Below are 16,741 nucleotides of genomic sequence, written 5' to 3'. Positions count from 1 at the left end.
TGGTCTTTGTTTATGAAGTGGGCTTGTTGAAAACGGTCAGTTCTGCTAATTTCTGAATGGCTAAAATTGGAATATCTCTAGGAAATTTTACATGACGTAGAGGTCTCCCAAAATGAAAAACCCTTTCTGAAAATCCTTATTTGAGTGTAAGCAGCTGATTTGAATCAGTATTTCGTGGAAAGCCAGCTCTGGCTTATTTATTTCAGGAGGGCAGCTTACAGAGGGCACAACTGGCCAGCAGAAGTGTTGGTGGAGAACGGCAATAAAGGTGCACTCAAAAACCCCCAAAGCCCTTTGATGTGGAGGGCCAAAGGTTGGCTATCACCTCCTCCTCTCCTCCAGTGATTTTACCTGGCTGTGATCAGCCCTCACTGTGGTTTGTACTTAGCTGCTGCCAGGGTTCAGAGCGGCCAGCCTCTTCCCCTGCACAGTTCAGGTCAGTGACTCCCGAAGCAGCTGTGTGTGCTCAGAAGGAACTCCTGCAAGAAGCTGTAGAGTGTGTGGGATCAGCCCACACCACTGCAGGTTTGACCAGAGACAAAATGCTTTTTGCAGCTGGGATCCTTTGCAGGAAGCTCAAAACTGAAAATGGGAAGCCCAGTTTCGGTTACTTTTTGTACCATATTCCAAATGAGTCCAATTAGTTCCTGAAATTGTAGGCTTTATGGATGTACGCTGCCATAATTGCAGCCCTTGCTCTTGTATAAGGCATGCCACCAGGACTGAACTAATCTGCTCGTGTTGGATGTCGCTGTTTCGCTGCGTTTATTTCCTGTCTGTGCACTTGTCTGCCTTTGGCTACTCTGCTGCCCAGAGAAGAGACTGAAAAATTCCCTTTTGTTTCCTGGGCTCTCAACCAGATCATGTGATATGATAGGAAATCTGTTTCTGTTGAGACATAATTTAGGCCATCACCATAAAAGTTAGAGATTAAACAAGTATTGATTAACCAACTCCAGCTGACTGCTGATACCACATGTTCCTGGAGATATCAGTCAGTGTGAAGTATGTTAGTGACTCCCAGAGCTGAGAATGGCAAAAATGCATCAGAAATGGGACTAGGTAATTAAACTGTTCATTAAGCATGGCAGATGCAGAGTTCATGACTTGATTTGCCATCTGCTTTGTTTTGTAATCAGTAAAGATTTAAAATAATGCTGATGGCTTCTCTGTCGTATTGGGTCCCGCATGATGTTTTTTTTTCTGAGGAGGTAGATGATTTTAAAGCACAAGGAAGGATCTTAAAGTTCTGGGTGTGCAGCAAAGAAGATGAATTAACCCCTGTCCTGGGATATGTGAAAAATTAGCTGTACATACACTAGAAGCAGGCACTTTGGCAAGCAGATCCTTGTGACAGAACTTTTGGCCATCACACCCCGGGCTGTGCTCTGCATCCAGGCAGCACAGTTGGCTTTGGGGCAGGTCTGAGCTGCTCCTCGGGGCTGTGAGCAGTATCCAATGCTCTCCCTGGCTGTTCTCACTCTCCCTCCTTCCTTCAGTCCATGTCATGATTCTGTGGATGTCATTTAAGCAGTGCTGGTGCATCCCCAGCTGTGCTGCTGCTCCACACGTGGTTAACTGCTGTCGGCCTGACCCTGGCCAAACCTTTCCCTCTGCTCACTGTGTCTCCCCTTTGTAGGTCTTTATGAACTCAGGGAAGCTACCTTCCTCTTTATATGTTTCTGTCCACTCAGGGACGGCAGTTGTCAGGGGCTCCTTTTCAGGAGTTTAAATTCCCCAGCATTCAGGTGGTTTTAGAGTTCTGGCCCTCTGCAAAGCTCTGTGCCAAACGCAGGAAAAGACGGAGTCTTCAAGGTTACATGCTTCGTTTATTAGTTCTTATCTTACAATTTTCTCAGTGTCCAAAAGATGTTTGCCGCGGCTCGGACATCTGGTGACTCCTCCTGTCTCTGGGCTGTCCTTATCTTTTATACTAATTGCTACGTATTCTTTATTTACTATTTATTACCAATGTCTATCACTATTACTAAAAAGGTCATCTTTACTCTGACCCAGTCCTCACTGACTGCTTTGTGCCAACGTCACTGCAGAAATGGAGTGAGGGAACAAGAAGGAAGAAGAAAGAGACAACGCTCTAAATTCTCCATCTTGCCCCATTCACTTCAATGCCAAGAATCCCAAACTCACTGTTTTTTCACCCCGTTATATACTAAACTACTATTTTTACACTCTTGTGGCCTGCAATGCTTCCTGCAGCGCAAGAAGCCTCTCCCATGGACTGAAATCAAATCCAGTGTCTCTCTGAGCCCTGGGCTCTGGGCTGGGGTCCCAGACCCCCCTGCCCAAGTCCCTGACCTTCCAGGGTAACCAAAGGAATGCCCTGGACTCCAACATTTATAAATTCATTTTAAGGTGATTGCACATCCCCCTCCTCTGTGATTAAGCAAGGCAGGTTTTGTGAGTGCTTCCTTAGACCATCCTGCATCCTTGAGAAGAGCGAGACAAAACCCTCCGTGCTTGAAGGAAACTCAGCAGCCTTTTAGATTGAGCACAGGTCTCTCTAATTTCAACTTGATTGTTGATGATATAATTTCAGAGAAAAAGGTGGTGGGTAGTTAGGGGTGGAGAAGGATAATAGCAGGATAATAGAAGATCATTAACAGGTGTGAGAAAGAGACAAAGAGAGGATTGCTGCCTGTGGAGTGCAGGGGTTTGGAGTAGGTCACTGCTGAATTTTAATTTTTAATAGCCAGTACCATCATCAATTTTAATTCCCAGACCCTTCTTGTAGGGTGCCTTTTTTTAAAGAATGAAGGCCAACAGGTCAGAGATGAGGTAGGTGCTTTTATGAATAATTCTCTGCCATGTGAACTGGTGCTAAAATGCTCCTCTGTTCAGTCTGATGCAGGGCGGTTGCTGGGCTCCATGTTTGTGATTTTTCTGGATTAGTGGATAAAGAGTGCTGAGTTTTGTGAGGAGAAAGCAGGATTTGGGCGTTTGATGCTGGCTTCCATAGACGTTTTGTTGGAATTAAGGAAGACTCACACTTTGCTTTTGTTGGCCTCTGGCTGCCTTCTGTCTATGAGGTGGAAAGTGCTCCAGGGAAATGAGTTCTGTGAGAGTTATTTCAACACAGTTTATTTGGGTTTTTTATTTGTTTGTTTTGGGGTTTTTTTTGCTGTATAACCCAAATTTGTTGTGAGGTTTTTTGGTTTTTTTTTTGAGTCACTTCTTCCAGTTACTTGCTGTGTCATATTTTGGTCCTGATCCACTTAACGTGGAGCTCAGGCAGCTGCCTCCACATGCAGCAGTGTTGGAGGTAACTTGCTGCTACCACTCTTTGCCTGCAATAGATGCCCTGCAGGATAGCTCCACAAATGTGTGTTCTGACAACATGCTTCCTGTTTTATTTTTATTTTTCTTCATGTGTATCACTGGTCTGCTTTACCTTTCTTAATCATCCTGCAGTCTGCACTGTGAGGACCTTTAAGCCATGCTCTCACTTTCCATACCCTGCTAGGATCTCTTGACCTGATTTCAAGTGGCTCTAGATCTCAGTCTGAGAGTGATATTTTTTTTTTTCCTTCCCTCTGTCTGTACCCTCTAATTTGTCCACTTCTGAGTTTTATTTAGCTTTTAATGGAATGGTCTAACTCGGGTTTTCAAGGAAGTTGCTACAGGGAATACAAAAGAACAAATACAGACTTTATCAGCCTCAGCTGTTCCCCAAGTCACTCAGCCCTGCTCTTAGAGAAGCACAGCAGTGCTGATGGCTTCACCCTGGCCTTGCCGTGACCCAGCCATAGTATTTTATTTTATTTTCATTTTATTGAAATGGTTTCATCTGCAGCACTGCCCTTGCTGTAGCTTTGTGAGCACAATCCCACAATAGTCCAATGGCAATTTTTGCAGACGCTTGTACAGTGACAAACTAACTCTGTGCTGATTTATACTTGATGCTTCGTTATATTCATTACAAGATCCTATTTGCATGCTTGACATTTTAAAATACTGTGTTTGGAATGTGTTATTTATTTTGAGACCTTTATTAAGCAACCTCAATCTAAGGGTTTAATTGTTACTGATAGCTAAGAGTATAATTACCTCAGTAAAATATCATGGCTATATTAAGCAAATGGCAATTGTCTTCCAGAAGAAAATGAGTACAAGCCATTTTCCTTTGAAACAGGTTGTTTCACGAGGCCTGCTAATATCTTTTACTGATGCAATTGAAGAATCTCTATAAAGAATGAAAAAGGAAAGCTGAAATCAATGTGTTTGTAGAAGGGACTGGCTGCAGCAGTGTTGAAGCAGGGCACAAAGACCATTTGGGAGGAGGAAGCATCTTTAAATTAAACCAGGATATGTTACTGTTTCTCAAGTGGGATTTGCAGATTTTGGAAAGTCAGAAGAATGGGGTTTTTGCTGGTGTGGGCTCCCAGAGCAGTGCCTGGTTTCCTTTTTTGCCATTGTTCTTTGCCTAACTTGGTCAGAAGTTTGCTACTCTTGACTGGGTGAAGAAAGCAGCGGAGCTGTTGAGTTTTCATTTCCTTATCCTGCTCCAAAATAATTTTTCAAAGCCTAAGAGTTCCCTTAGTTGGACTTGTCAGTCTGCATTTGTCAAAGGTGTGTCTGTCTCTGAGATGTGGGCACTGCACACGTTTGGGAGCCACTCTGCCCCTCTTGCTTTCCACTGCATCCTCCCTAGTGGGACCTTTTGCTCTTGATCTGTTGTCCTAATTCCTCATAGCTAGTGGAGAAATGTGCCTTTTCCCTGGCTTTGGATGTTGTACTTTGTGTACCCCTGAGGTACCTGGAGGAATCTGTCCCTGGGCTTTGCTTCCCTTTCCCTTTTAGAACCATAAAAGAGCTCATAAAAATTATCTTAGCAGTTTTCTGGGAATCAGTTTTGTGTATTTTTTTTTTTTTTTTCCTCTTGCCTTATTATGTATCTGGTAAACCTTGCAATGATAAAAATACGGAGTTCATCGTTATCTTTATATCTGATGCTTTTGAGGTGGAGGCACAAGGACAGCCTCTGTATTCTCACTGATGTTATCTCTGACATAACTTCTATTTAAGCAGCAAGTTTAGAGGGTTTTTAAAAATTTTATAACAATTCAGAGTACGCAGCAAAGTTAAAAGTTATGTGTTATTTTATGAGGTATCTGTGAAGAACAATAGAAATGTGATCTTTTTTTTCCCAGAATACTGACTGGATTCTGCTTTGTTCTGCCCCCACTAGATATGAATGCTCACTGCTAAGAGGTTAGATTACGAAAATTAGAAATATACCCATAAAAGAATTTATATGACCTTCAGTTCTCATATTTCTCTGAGAGAAAGGGCTGTAGGACTTCTAAAGGTAAAATACTCAATAAAAAGAAATTAGGTTAATCCAATGTTATGGCTGAGAATTTAAACTCACCCAGGTCAGGTAATTCAAAGTTATAGTTCCCTTGCTGCGTGTGCTGTAACATTTATTCCTTAGCTCCTCAGCCCAGAATTCTGAAGGATGGTTGAGCAGGTCTGGCAGGGAAGCAGGCAGGAAGATGGATGGCTGGGATGAGGGAGCGATTGTTGGGGGAAGTCGGGCAGAACAAAGCTGACTGCTGGGCAGGGGCTGGGGCAGCATCCAGGGACAGGGAAAAGGGGCTTAGGATTTCTGAACAGCAGGCTCTGAAATACCAGCAAGGCTAAGCTGCACAAAAAGGGTTTGTGTTTTATTTTTTTTTTTTTTTTTGCAATTCTTTGTTCCTCAGATACTTAGGGTTTGAAGGCATTAATCTCACTGCCTGTTAGAGTGGTGGTATTGCCACAGGAGCTGTAGCTTTGAATCTCTGACTTCTCTCTGTTTTAATTCTCAGCCATAAAACTGGGTTAACTGGGTTTGCTTCAAGTTGAATTGCAATGGATTTTTTTTTTTAAGGATAGGGGAGAGAGATAATTAAGTAATTGCACAGTAGCTTATTTCAACATGTGATGGGAGCCTCTGGTAAGAACAGCTGCACTACTCAGGCACCAGTCAGAGCATCCTTTCAAATGAAGACCCAAAATCTTTATAAAACTGAAGGACTGTCTGGAGAATTGAGGAGTTTTGGATTGCTCCTGGCACAGTGTCATGCAGTACTGACTATTTTGTTCAATGTGTGTTCACAACATCTCAGGTCAAGCATTGCTTAAATTGATGAATATATTAGAAGTCAAATGAGGTTTTACAAAGCGTCTTGGAAATGGTCTCTGACCCATGATTTGTTGCATTGAGGAGAAATGTACTGTTCCCTCTTTTATGAGCACATTTGTTCAGGTGGTATTTCAGATAGCGTCAACAACTGTTTAATAGAAGCTATAGAAAATTTGAAGAATTGGTGTCGTTTCAGTTAATTAATTTTGACTGGTGTCAGATTATTATTTTACAAGTTTCTCACTATACAAAACAGCTGCTGGGTTTTTTAGTGTTTTGTGGGGCAGGGACTGTGCAGAATCATTAACTGTGAACTTCCCTGTTTGGATGGAACCAGTTTGGGACAGTGGGGAAGTTGAGGCTTAGTTTTCTGTCTGTATGAATGAAGTGCTTCAGGATTTCCCTGGAAAGATCCCAGCCTTTTTGAAGTCAGGAATTTAAAAAGGGATCAACAGGTGAAGTGTGAGCATGAGACAGGAAAGGAGGATATGCTTTTTACACATCAAGATGATGTTGGACTTGCTTTCTATCAGGAGGAGATGATCTCTTCTCACAAGAGTCTTCTGATTTGTAGAGGTTGTCTTAGGAAGGTTCCATAATCCTGTAGGGTATCCAAGCTGCTTTTTAAGCATAGGGAAGCATGGCCAGAGTAAAGTTTAAATAAGGCTTAAACAATAAGAGTGGAGCAACACTGGAGAAAATGGAACCCCCACCCTACTTGGTCTTTTAGTCATAATTATTTTGGGTGCCACAAGGGCATTTTCAAAAGGAGTGTGCAGCTCCCCAAATGATCTAGTGTCTGAATTAGAAATTTGAGCAATTTAACTCCTCTCCTCAGTTGCTGTTTTTTTCAGACACGTGTATAAGCTGCAGGAGTTTTATGTTTTATGCTTGCAATAGGAATTCTGCTCTGTAAATAGTATTTTCAGCCTTGCAGATAAGGAAACACTTTCTGGCTTTAATAAATTAATTTTCTGTTGATAACAAACTACCTTTGGAGACCAACTTTTCAGGTTGACATTTCTATTATATTAATTACAAAGAGAGGAGAAGCTGTGCTTGTTTTGTCATTGGGAAATGCCATTTGCCAAGTTATTGGAAAGCTGACCTTGTCAGAAGTGTTATTGCATTATCCCTCAGTGAGGGCCACCACAACTGAATGACAAGGAAAAAAATGCAGAAAGAAAAAAGCAATTTCAGGAGATATAATGAAATCAAAACAAAATGCCTTTTATTCCTCTTCAACGTGGAGATGTTTATTAAGATAGCGTATGTAAGAGTTTGGTGCTGGGGGGAAAAAAGTGCTTGTGAACCGTTTGGGGTTGTTTTTCAAAAAATGAAAACCACCATACAAGAGAATTCTTGACCTTTTGCATGAAGTGAACATGAGCAGGAGGCAGTGCTCACTCCAGTGACATCTCTCCCTGTTTCCACTACATATCCCTCTTCATTTTCCTTTCCCCCCTCTTGTTCATTCTGTACATGAGGCTAAAGGGGCTCAGCCTGTGTGGACCAAAGCCTCCACCCAAGGGCTGGGGGTGTCCTTTGCCACCTCAGTGCTTGGAGAGCTCACCCTGGAATCATTTTCTTTCCCATCCCTGGTTCACTTCACCAGTCCTTTAAGTAAATCCCAGCTCTTCTGTTTGCTTCCAGCAAAATGCCAAGCAAATCATCTGTTTGTTTTCTTCTTTCCCTCCCAATTTAAAACCACAGAGCTGTTAGTTTTCTCAGAGCCATTCTTTGTTCTCCCTGAACGCTGGGGAACAGCAACAGCCGCTCATTTCTACTCTCCCTCTGTGTACCATCCAGGCACAGCTCTGCTGAAAACCCAGGTGATTGCCTTCTCCAAGGAGCCTTCATGTGCCCCTAAACAATCCTGTGCAGGAAAGTACCACTCAGCTTAGTGGCCGTTTCATCTTTGAACGTGTGGGGTACAGCAGGACACGTTCAGTGTCTCATTCTGCCCATCCCTGTGCTGGAATTGTGACAGAGGTGCAGGTCACGGGTAGCCCAGTGAGTGGTTCATAATGGAGCATGGTCATCACACTTTAAAAGCTTTAAATGAAATCTTTTCCACTGAAGAATTATTTTAAAAGCCCCAGAAAGTTGTTTAACTCACCCCCTCCTTCGGTGTGAGGCAACGTGTTTCTTATGTAATATCTATGCACATGAATTTGTCATGTGTGGTGTTAACCTCAGGCTATGTTTGTAGCCCTTGCGTTCCAGTATTGGCTTTTTACTTGCATAAAAGAGAAGAAAAAAGCCCTGCTGAATTCCTTGAAAACATCCTAAATGGGATGCTGAGGAGATGTAAATAATAGCCAGGCTTATAGTTTAACTCTCTGGGGGCATGGCAAGCTGAAGGGTGTGAAACACGTGTTCTGGCTCTGATGCTTTCCTTCAGATAACGCAAGAAAACCAGAAATGCAGAAGTAATTAAATGTGCATACCTTCCCTGCCTCGCTTTCCTCTCTGCCTGCACATGGATTTGTGAATTCTGAGGTTCTGAAGCTCCTTCTGCTGCAGCTGTTGGTGCATTTTCTGCATCGAGTCCTCTGTAGGGGTTCACTCCCTAACATAAGGAATTTTTTAATCCCTCCAAGCCAGCAGCTCAAGCTGACTCATTTAAATCTGTCTCCTACCAAAATGCTGCGACTTTGTGAGTTCTTGTTAAACTTCACCTAGCTAGGCTGAGTTTGGGGTGCTCTTTTTGTCACTATTTATGCTCTCACTACTTCTCCCTCTGCGGAGGTGGTTTGTTTTCTGCTTCGTTTTCCTTTAAGGAGAGGGAGCAGGGATGTGGAGTTGTTGCCCCCATAAGCCAGCAGTTACACAGGCTTAGTTTTAGTGCCAGACTGCTCCGCTGAAGGACCTGGATCTCTTGACTGCAGCCAGAACATCCAAGTAGGCATGTCCAGTTGAATTAGTAACAGGAACAGATAAAGAACTTCCTGCCAAGCCTGCCTGGTGGGCAGGGGGCATACTTTGGCTTTATGGAGAATTCCCTGTGTTTTGGATGTTCTTCAGCTCCGAGAACCTCCGAGCTGTTCCTCCTCAGCTGCCGCTCCGCGCTCGGATCGTGGCTCTGCCTCCACGCGGATGAATGGGCGCCTAACGATCTGCATCAGAAGTTTTGATTTGTAATTAACTTTCAATATGCTAAAAGGAAGGCTAATAACATTAAATGCAAATTACAGAGTTCTCATTCTTGGTGCAAATACAACTTAAGAGAAATGGTATCTTCTCATTTTGCTGTGTTGTTTGGATGTAACAAGCATGATTGCTGCTCTCCCCAGGGGCGGCTTTGGGACTTACAAGGTTTATTCATCCAGACCAATGAGTTCTTTTTCCTGGCAATTTTTTTCCCCCAAAAAGTAGTGATAAGAAACTCTGAGAGGGAGGGGGAAACCTTCTTGATACATTGCCTGTCCTTTCTCCTTTTTTTGTCCTGGGACTTGGTCTGGAGTTAAATGTGTTATAAATATCAGAGTATCAATGCTTGGTAGATTTAGGAGAGCTCTTAGCAACTAATCAAGGTTAAATGCTGTCTATTTTGGGAACCTGAATGATGCTGTCACTCACATTTTAGTAGTACTCAGTGTCTAGAGCTGCTTTCTTCCTTCTGTCATTCCTATGAGGTGGGGAAGCACTGTAATCTCAGTTATAAAAGAGCATGGGGAACAGAGATGCTGGGGTGAAATAGCTGACGACCCGAGCCCAAGTCAGACAGGAGTGCTAGTGGAAGAGCTGTGAAATCTTTATTGCATCTCCTTCTGAGAATGTTTGGTTTTTTATGAAGTCCCCCAGCACAGACTACAGTTTTCTGTGCCTTACCCATGTGACAATGACCTCCCTTCAGGTGGCAAATCCTTTGTGTATGTATTCCCTGACACTGCCTGCTCCGCTGGGTTAGTATCAGCATTTCACTGGTTTTCTATGTCTTTTGAGTCTTGTCATATCCTGGAAGCATCTGGTATCGTTGTGGTGAACCTGTGTTAGTACAAGGGTCTGATTTTTTTCCTGGAGCTGCGTTGCTGAAGTGGTTTTGTTTGTGGAGGTTGTGGCTGAAGTCCCTTCCCTCCTCTCTGTGTGCTCTGGTTGGCTGGCATGTCCCTAGGGATGTCATAGCTTCCAAGGGTGTCAAAACCAAATCCCTAGGAGGTTGTGGTGTAAAAGCTGCTTGTGTGCACACTGTGTGAAATGTAAACTTTTTTCCTTCCCCTCTGCATTAACTTCTATTCGTGTGTGATTTTGCTCAGTCTGTTTATCAGCCTTTGCTCATCTGTCATTATTGATATTTTTAGGTGCTCCAGAATGTCTCACCCTTGTCTCTAGGCTCTGCTGACATTAATATTTTATGTTGTCAGCTCACATCTTGCTGCTTGCCCCTGTTCCACTAAGCTAATAATGATCCTGAAGGAAACTTCTGTCTCTAATCCTCAGTGCAGCCTCCTGCTAATTGCTTTCCAGGGCAGGGAGGGGTGGTGTGCCCCTCCACCAGCCAGCTCCCACCAGCAGGTATTTGGTTCTCACATAATGATTAAAACCCAGGGATGCTCACTCACTTAAACAGCCTTTCAAACCCTGTGTTCACTGGTTCACTCTCCTGTGAGTTCTCTCAAAGAATTGTCAACTGGTTCAGTTTAAATTAGTTTCACAAAAGCTCGTGCTTATCTATCTCTGTTTTATCTTGTTACACTCAACTCAAAGAGGTGCTTTGAATTCTGAACCTTCTTAACTAATTTTCCTAATGTTCAGGTGAAACTTCCTTGCCAATGATTCTGATTTCCCAGAACAACCTTATCTCTGCTTTCAAAACAGAGGAGGATGTGTGCAGTCCGGTATCTCCAATAGGATAGCCATTTTTAATGATAAATCATTTTATTCCTTTTGTCTGCTAACACCTTTGTTATTTTTTGGTCTTGGGTGAATATCCAGCTTTGAGATTATTATTATATCTTCTTAGTGCAGTTTAATTTCTTGAAGCATTTAGCTGCCTTTATCGCAGTTCTCTGGATAAAGCAGAGGAGCAGTGATGATTCTTTTTGGAGCCTGGATCTTTGCTGGGTCAGAGTGTGCAGCTACAGCCACTTGTGCCTCTGAGAGACTCAAAGGATTGCCCTGTATGTGGAGCTGCCCATTTCAGCTTTGCTTGGGGCTTTATGTTTTCATGGTGTTGAAATTTATCTGCCTTTAAAATAAAAATTAATATTATTGCTGTGGCTTTTATTTACTTGATCTTCTCCATTATGTTTTACATTTACATGACCTTTTCTTGCATCATGCAAGCATCGTGACTTTCAGTGTTTTGATATTTATATTTGTTTTCCTCTTTATGAAACTGGTCATGTTAAAAAAAAGAAATCTATTTCATTTCAAATTTCCTTAAAGATATGAGATACCCTTGCAAGTTCACATACCGCAAGAAGCAATTTCTGAGCTGCTCGTTCTCTTCTCCCTGTACAAGTGTCTGAATATCCTGTGAGATTTAACAGCGTTGCAGTGAGTAAAGAAATCACTGTATTCCCAGAAAAGTGTGACTGGATCACAGCTGCTGTCACTGCTGTCTGTCTGCAAGATGAATCAGCCTCTGCAATGTGCAGCTGTGGGCAGTCCGTGGAGCTGGGTGGTCCTGTTCTCTAGGCTCAGGTGGGGATTTCAAATCTGTTATACCTCATTTGGGCTAGTACTACATGGATTCCTCCCTTCCCCTTTCTTCCCCCTTTAAAATTTATCATTAGATTTTATTTATTTGACTTATTTAATTTTATTGTTTCATTTGATGAAACAACCTGGTTGGTGGCTGCATATTTATTTAAAGGGAGGCAATCAGCTGCCAGATAAGGTGAGAGGCCATAGTTCAGGCATTATCTGTGCCAGGTACTGTTGCCAGATGGCCAAAGAGCAATCTTCTAACTAGTCCTGGATGTGATTATGATGTTTCTATGAACTTATTCCAATTTCACCTTTTATTTGTCTTCACAGCTGTTAAGGGTACTTTTTATGGTGTTTCTCTAGTCTGGAAAATTTAGATCAGTTTAGAACACAACTTCTCAGAGCTGCAGGAAGTAGGGCATAGTTTAAAGAGGATTAGTGATCAGTGTGTATAAGGACTAGTCTAAGGTAAATCTTAGAAGGAGCACCTTCATCTTAATAATATATGTGTCACTAGAGATTTGTTTCTTTCTTCAGCTGGAATCTGTCATGTTAAAGGTCATTTTATTGAAATTCATGCTCACATATTCATAAAAGGATGCATTCTTCTGAGCATTATCAATCACCAGGTTTTTGAAGCTGCCATGCTGGGTCTTTTCTGTATGTTTTAGCTCTGGAATCTGATGTGATGAATTAAGTGAGATGTCTGCTCATGATATTACAGCATTAATAATATTGAGGGGGGAATTGTGATGACATGCAGTCTTTATACTTGTTGTGGTTTAACTGGCAAAATATGAATTTATAGGAATGGGACTGTTAGACCACTTTCAGAGCTAAATCCAACCTGTAGGAAGGAGTTCCTTGACAATCTCGTGTTGCCCAAAGCTGTGCCACTGCACCTCCTTCCATTTATCCTTAGATTTATTTTTTTTTTTTTTCCCCACACCAAAATTTGTTCGAAATTTCCTTGTAATAGAGCATTATGGATAACACTTGTCACATTTGGAAGCTGTGAGCCACCGAGGAACGATTTCAGCTCACTCCTTTACAGCCTGCCAGCCTTTTTGCCGTTCAGCGTTGAGGGGCTGGGCACTGCTACAGAGCTGATTGATCAAATATTCCAACAAGGAGACTCCTTTGCCCTCCAACCTTGAGGATGTTAAGTGTGGGCTGAGAAAAGGTGTCCCTGAGGGCTGTGTGCTGTGAGGAGCTGGAGGAGGCTGCTGTGTGTGCTGAGCCCTGCTTATGGCATCCCTTAGCTTCCCATCCAGAGCCAGGCTAATGACAGCTCTGATAATGCCAGATGGCAGGCACCAGTTGTCATTTAATAGCGGAGAAATGCCTAAATGTTGTCTCCAAAACGGGTTTCTTCATTCTTTCTCCTCGTTCCAGCCTGGCAGTGCTCCTCAGGCGGCACTTAGGGACCTCCTAAGAAGATCTTGTGTAGAAAACTGTCAGAACAGATTGCTGTATGGATTTTCAGAGGATTAAAGTTAATTAAAGAGCTATTCCTTGCTTTCATTTCCTCATATCTGCCAGCTATTTACATGCTAATGTAGGGTCTTCCAGGGAGAACAGGACAAGTGTCAGAATTGGGCATGTTATCACACATGGAGACAGTAGAAAATAATGAGATGAGCAAAAAATATATATATAAAATATGTATGTACGTGTGTGTAGCTTGACAACTGAAAGCCAGCAGCAGAACTTTTTCATACTTTCAGTAATGTGTGATCTTACTGAATATAATTCACTCCATTACATCTCACACTGCATAATTTAATACTACATTCACTATAGTATCTTTACATAAGGAGTTTTATAAACAAGCAGATTTAACAGTTTGGGGTTTTGGGGTTTTTTTCTGTCTTGTTCTAAAGAGGAAAGTTCTTTTCTGCAGAAGTAGTGAGTAGTTTTACTAGGAGTACAAACCTGGGAGCAGAGACTTTGGTGGGGACTGGCATTTAGTGTTGCCTCCTCTCAGAAAGATTAAGCAAAGGAGGTGCTCAGCATGGGAGAAAACTGAGAGTGAATGTAATAGTTTTCTGCTCCAGTTGCATTATTATTTGCCCATTCCATTTTCACATTTTTTCAGAGGATTATTTTCTCCTGTAATTTTTCAATATTTTTCATTTTAACACTTTATTAAAGCTGCTGCATAACAGATGTAATAAGATTGATCTCAGGTTACACTTCAAGAGGGAGTTTAATGCTTTAGGAAAATGAGAAACCTCACTGTCTGCATTTTTAAACAAAACTATCTAAACCATCTGTATTGTTAAGCATAGGTGAAGAGTTTTGTCAGCTCCTGAGGGCAGTCCAGATAGTTTGAGGGTGCTGAAGGTAATTGAGCTTCTAAGGACCAAGAACAGTTGAAGACAGATTTGTTTTCTGTAGTTTTTTGCTCTCCAGTGTGCAAGTGACATACAAAGTGAGTGGCTGAGCAAACCCAAAGTGCTCCTTACCACGGGCTGCAGTTGAGGTTGGAGTCCCTGTGTTCAGTGTGACCTTTGTGAAACAGCTCTTTGGCATTAGCCTTTCTCTTCATTTTATCCTTTTGTGGTTTTCCTAGTGGAAAGCATGATGGTCTTACTGTCAGATGTCAGGTGGCTGTTCTTTGGCCTTGAAAATCAGCTTGACATTTTGTGAAAGAGTTAAAAGATATGGGGAAGGGAAAAAAACCTTTTTTGGAGACTCATTTGGGGGAAGGCAGGTGGAGAAGGTCACCCACGCTGAAAAGTCATGACTTATCCCCTGCTTGCTCCTGCCTTGGTAGCACAGCTTCCTTAAAAGATGCCCTGAAAGGGATGTCAGGCCAGAGATACTCTGGGATTTGGGTGTTTGAGGTTTTCTCTTGTATTTGATATCCTAAATCCTCTCTTTAGCCAGGCTGGTGGGCTGACCAAGATGAAATGCTGCTGTGCAATAAGCCTCAGGCTGATTTTTCTCTCTGTTGTGGCTCTGTGAATGTCACCTGAGCTCCACCAGGGAAAAGCTGTCCCTGGTGTCTGGGGAGATGCTGCTAAAGGCTTGTTTACCCAGGCCTGTGCAGGTCAGAATACTTAGGGAATAACTTGTTCTTGACTCCCCATACCAGAGGAAACCAGTGTTGTTTCAGCCTCTCTGCTGACTAAATCCTGTTGCTGTGTGGTTGGGAGAATTTGAAATGAGTGCTCAGAAAAACCAGTGAACTTACAGAATTTACTGAAGGTGGGGCACACATGGAGCTGATGTCTCGTCCCTTACTGGGCTGCCTGTCCCTGGCAGGGCCAACAGAGCGTTGTTTGCAGCAGCTCTGACAAATGGAAATGACAAAACACTGCTTAAAACACAAAGTATTCTAATTTGTGATGCTCATCTCTGTTACACAAATGGTAAGACTCCTGATTTTTATGTGTCCAATACTGGTTTTGGGCAAATGTGTAAACATTTAAGAAGAAGAAGAGGGAACTATTCTCAAGCTTTTCCTTTCAGTGATATGTGTATGCACTTTTTTTTGCCATTCATCTACGTTGTGCTTTGTGTGAGGGAAGTTTCTATTTTGTGTGTCAAGTGGAATCTTCAATTTTATTTTGCCACGTGTTCGAAGGAAGTTTTTATTTCTGTTGCATTGTTTTAGAAAGAGATCCACGCTGCTTTTGCTAAGAAATGGTCTCTATTCAGTCAGAACAGTTGGTCTGTTTTGAGACTAGAGTGGAGTCACATCATGAAGGAGCACTTCAGGCATAAAGGGCATTTGTGTAACAGGTTCCGTGTGCTGAGAGTATGCGTATTTTCTGTGGTGAGAATTAAGCCTGAACATTTTTTTTTTTTTTTCCACATTTTTGCATTTTACTGGAAAAGAATTGAGAGGGGAAAAGAGTCTTTTTCAGGCGTTACATGCACATTTTGCTACTTTATGCCATGCCCCTTTTCTGGGACCTGTAAATATATGGATTTCTAAGGTATTTAGCTCAATGCAACCGTTCCTTGCTGCTGGGAAGAGAACATGAATCTTTTTTGGGAACTAAAATTCCAGTGCCCATATGTGTCTGATTTATGGGTCACAGGGCCTTCGTTCTGCATCCTCAACCTTCAGACTTTGTGATTCTTGGTGATGGATGAGGGTATTGGGATAAGAAGGTAATTTTAAGGAAATAGATGAAACGCGTTTCAAATAGTGAGGTAAGGATTTGATGTCAGTGTGGTGGCTTTTTTTTTTAACTCAAAGTTTTATGTTATTTTGATTTCTGGAGCTTAAATAGGGCACGGTAAGGATCCTAAAACCAAGATTAGATTTTTGACTTTAATTTTTTGGAGTGTCATCCCTCAAGATCCAAATTAAAGTAGCAACTTAAGAGCAGCAAACAACATAAATATTTCAGAAGCAGCATGTTTTCTATCATCTGCCATCTGTTGATGACCTATGCATAGGGAAGGATTCATTCCCCAAAGTCAAAGGTTTAATTTCTCAATGAGATGCCCCAAGAAAGCTGTGAAATACAAGGCAAAATCTGCTGGTTGAGAGAGCTCTTCAGCATTATTTTTCTTCCCTCTTGGGAACTTCTATGGACTGGTTGAAGGCAGGTGCTGACACCTGCATTGTATTGTGGGGGAAGAAGTGATGCACAGTACTTAGTTTTGTATATGTATAAATAAAAATTAGCAAATGAGAGAACTAAAGAAGTCTGGTTAGTTTACACTGTGGCTTTTGAGCTTTAGCTTTTTGAATGGTTCTGAAGATGGAAAAGAGAGGCCACAAGTTGTGTCCTTGAATCTGTGAATGCTGCAGAGAAGCTCAGATGCTCACAGCACCATTTCCATTAATGCATTTTCCTGTCTTTGGCACAAATGACCCCGGATATGCCATAGCTCTTAACACATTTTGAAACTCTCTCCCGTAATTAACTTCTGGTGGACAGAAACAAGGCTGTGGGGATTAGAGATTTGAAGAGGGAT

The 16,741-nt window shown here is 42.1% G+C and overlaps 1 protein-coding gene across 10 annotated transcripts in view; it reads left to right on the top strand.

Moving 5' to 3' along the window:
• MAD1L1 (mitotic arrest deficient 1 like 1) overlaps window positions 1–16,741 on the top strand; it is a 346,645-nt gene that overhangs the window by 103,826 nt on the left and 226,078 nt on the right. The window contains exons 1-2 of one of the 10 annotated variants that reach the window (XM_040079081.1): window positions 2,643–2,678; window positions 2,740–2,796. The exons of 8 other annotated variants lie outside the window; for them this stretch is intronic. The gene's annotated coding sequence lies outside the window, so the exon portion shown is untranslated. Of the gene's footprint in view, window positions 1–2,636; window positions 2,797–16,741 lie in introns of those variants that run through there. One more of the 10 variants, XM_040079080.1, reaches the window with a different exon arrangement.

The sequence above is a fragment of the Hirundo rustica genome, chromosome 15, assembly GCF_015227805.2.
Source record: "Hirundo rustica isolate bHirRus1 chromosome 15, bHirRus1.pri.v3, whole genome shotgun sequence".
NCBI lineage: Eukaryota > Metazoa > Chordata > Aves > Passeriformes > Hirundinidae > Hirundo > Hirundo rustica.
This window is presented reverse-complemented; position numbering and strand designations above follow the sequence as displayed.